Source organism: Phalangium opilio, unplaced genomic scaffold, assembly GCF_054372755.1.
Source record: "Phalangium opilio isolate 3A_F unplaced genomic scaffold, DU_Popi_V2 ptg000101l_1, whole genome shotgun sequence".
NCBI lineage: Eukaryota > Metazoa > Arthropoda > Arachnida > Opiliones > Phalangiidae > Phalangium > Phalangium opilio.
Window position 1 is genome coordinate 10,220,111 of NW_028324204.1, and position 3,596 is coordinate 10,223,706.

Consider the following 3,596-nt stretch of genomic DNA (forward strand, 5'->3'; position numbering starts at 1 on the left):
CGTTCGGCTGTTAACCAATAGGTTGGTGGTTCGAGCCCATCCGGGAGCGGTGTTGTGAGGTCTCAGATGTGACGTAAAAAGTCAAGTTTTTTGCACAATACCTGACGAGCATTTAGGTTTTGGGCTTCCGTGGCGCAATGGTTAGCGCGTTCGGCTGTTAAGCAATAGGTTGGTGGTTCGAGCCCATCCGGGAGCGGTGTTGTGAGGTCTCAGATGTGACGTAAAAAGTCAAGGTTTTTACACAATACCTGACGAGCATTTAAATTTTGGGCTTCCTTGGCGCAATGGTTAGCGCGTTCGGCTGATAACCAATAGGTTGGTGGTTCGAGCCCACCCGGGAGCGGTGTTGTGTGATCTCAAATGTAACGTAGAAAGCCAAAATTTTTCCACAATACCTGACGACCATTTAATTTTTGGGCTTCCGTGGCGCAATGGTTAGCACGTTCGGCTGTTAACCTATAGGTTGGTGATTCGAGCCCAACCCAGAGAGGTGTTGTAGGGTCTCAGATGTAACGTAATAAGTCATAACTTATCCACAACACCTGACAACCATTTAATCTCTGAGCTACCGTGGCTCAATGGTTAGCGCGTTCGGCTTTTAACCAATAGGTTGGTTGTTCGAGCCCATCCGGGAGCGGTGTTGTGAGGTCTCAGATGTAACGTAAAATGTCAGAGTTTTTCCACAATACCTGACGAACATTTAATTTTTGGGCTTCCGTGGCGCAATGGTTAGCGCGTTCGGCTGTTAACCAATAGGTTGGTGGTTCGAGCCCATCCGGGAGCGGTGTTGTGAGGTCTCAGATGTGACGTAAAAAGTCAAGGTTTTTACACAATACCTGACGAGCATTTAATTTTTAGCTTCCGTGGCGCAATGGTTAGCGCGTTCAGCAGTTAACAAATAGGTTAGTGGTTCGAGCCCACCCGGGAGCGGCGTTGTGGGATCTCAAACGTAACGTAGAAAGCCAAAGTTTTTCCGCAATACCTGACGACCATTTAATTTTTGGGCTTCCGTGGCGCAATGGTTAACGCGTTCGGCTGTTAACCAATAGGTTGGTGGTTCGAGCCCACCCGGGAGCGGTGTTGTGGGATCTCAAATGTAACGTAGAAAGCCAAAGTTTTTCCACAATACGTGACGACCATTTAATTTCTGAGCTTCCGTGGCTCAATGGTTAGCGCGTTCGGCTGTTAACCAATAGGTTGGTGGTTCGAGCCCACCCGGGAGCGGTGTTTTTGGATCTCAAATGTAACATAAATAGCCAAAGTTTTTCCACAATACCTGACGACCATTTAAATTTTGGGCGTCCGTGGCGAATGGTTAGCGCGTTCGGCTGTTAACCGAAAGGTTGGTGGTTCGAGCCCACCCGGAAGAGGTGTTGTGGGGTCTCAGATGTAGCGTAAAAAGTCAAAACTTTTCCACAATACGTGACAACCATTTAATTTCTGAGCATCCGTGGCTCAATGGTTAGCGCGTTCGGCTGTTAATCGAAAGGTTGGTGGTTCGAGCCCATCCGGGAGCGGTGTTGTTAGGTCTCGGATGTGACGTAAAAAGTCAAGGTTTTTACACAATACCTGACGAGCATTTAATTTTTGGGCTTCCGTGGCGCAATGGTTAGCGCGTTCGGCTGTTAACCAATAGGTTGGTGGTTCGAGCCCATCCGGGAGCGGTGTTGTGAGGTCTCAGATGTGACGTAAAAAGTCAAGGTTTTTACACAATACCTGACGAGCATTTAATTTTTAGCTTCCGTGGCGCAATGGTTAGCGCGTTCAGCAGTTAACAAATAGGTTAGTGGTTCGAGCCCACCCGGGAGCGGCGTTGTGGGATCTCAAACGTAACGTAGAAAGCCAAAGTTTTTCCGCAATACCTGACGACCATTTAATTTTTGGGCTTCCGTGGCGCAATGGTTAACGCGTTCGGCTGTTAACCAATAGGTTGGTGGTTCGAGCCCACCCGGGAGCGGTGTTGTGGGATCTCAAATGTAACGTAGAAAGCCAAAGTTTTTCCACAATACGTGACGACCATTTAATTTCTGAGCTTCCGTGGCTCAATGGTTAGCGCGTTCGGCTGTTAACCAATAGGTTGGTGGTTCGAGCCCACCCGGGAGCGGTGTTTTTGGATCTCAAATGTAACATAAATAGCCAAAGTTTTTCCACAATACCTGACGACCATTTAATTTTTGGGCGTCCGTGGCGAATGGTTAGCGCGTTCGGCTGTTAACCGAAAGGTTGGTGGTTCGAGCCCACCCGGAAGAGGTGTTGTGGGGTCTCAGATGTAGCGTAAAAAGTCAAAACTTTTCCACAATACGTGACAACCATTTAATTTCTGAGCTTCCGTGGCTCAATGGTTAGCGCGTTCGGCTGTTAATCGAAAGGTTGGTGGTTCGAGCCCATCCGGGAGCGGTGTTGTTAGGTCTCGGATGTGACGTAAAAAGTCAAGGTTTTTACACAATACCTGACGAGCATTTAATTTTTGGGCTTCCGTGGCGCAATGGTTAGCGCGTTCGGCTGTTAACCAATAGGTTGGTGGTTCGAGCCCATCCGGGAGCGGTGTTGTGAGGTCTCAGATGTGACGTAAAAAGTCAAGGTTTTTACACAATACCTGACGAGCATTTAATTTTTAGCTTCCGTGGCGCAATGGTTAGCGCGTTCAGCAGTTAACAAATAGGTTAGTGGTTCGAGCCCACCCGGGAGCGGCGTTGTGGGATCTCAAACGTAACGTAGAAAGCCAAAGTTTTTCCGCAATACCTGACGACCATTTAATTTTTGGGCTTCCGTGGCGCAATGGTTAACGCGTTCGGCTGTTAACCAATAGGTTGGTGGTTCGAGCCCACCCGGGAGCGGTGTTGTGGGATCTCAAATGTAACGTAGAAAGCCAAAGTTTTTCCACAATACGTGAAGACCATTTAATTTCTGAGCTTCCGTGGCTCAATGGTTAGAGCGTTCGGCTGTTAACCAATAGGTTGGTGGTTCGAGCCCACCCGGGAGCGGTGTTTTTGGATCTCAAATGTAACATAAATAGCCAAAGTTTTTCCACAATACCTGACGAACATTTAATTTTTGGGCTTCTGTGGCTCACTGGTTAGCGCGTTCGGCTGTTAACCAATAGGTTGGTGGTTCGAGCCCATCCGGGAGAAGTGTTGTGACGTCTCAGATGTTACGTAAAATGTCAGAGTTTTTCCACAATACCTGACGAACATTTAATTTTTGGGCTTCCGTGGCTCAATGGTTAGCGCGTTCGGCTGTTAATCGAAAGGTTGGTGGTTCGAGGCCATCCGGGAGCGGTGTTGTGAGGTCTCAGATGTTGCGTGAAAAGTCAAACTTTTTCCATAATACGTGATAACCATTTATTTTCTGAGCTTCCGTGGCTCAATGGTTAGCGCGTTCGGCTGTTAACCAATAGGTTGGTGGTTCGAGCCCATCCGGGAGCGGTGTTGTGAGGTCTTAGATGTGACGTAAAAAGTCAAGGTTTTTCCACAATACCTGAAGAACATTTAATTTTTGGGCTTCCGTGGCGCAATGGTTAGCGCGTTGGGCTGTTAACCAATAGGTTGGTGGTTCGAGCCCATCCGGGAGCGGTGTTGTGAGGTCTCAGATGTAAC

At 48.1% G+C, this 3,596-nt stretch overlaps 1 non-coding gene across 1 annotated transcript; it reads left to right on the forward strand.

Moving 5' to 3' along the window:
* The first annotated feature begins 270 nt into the window (after positions 1 to 270).
* Positions 271 to 343, forward strand: TRNAI-GAU (transfer RNA isoleucine (anticodon GAU)). Its single transcript has one exon. It is a non-coding gene; the product is annotated as a tRNA-Ile (tRNA).
* Positions 344 to 3,596: the final 3,253 nt, after the last annotated feature.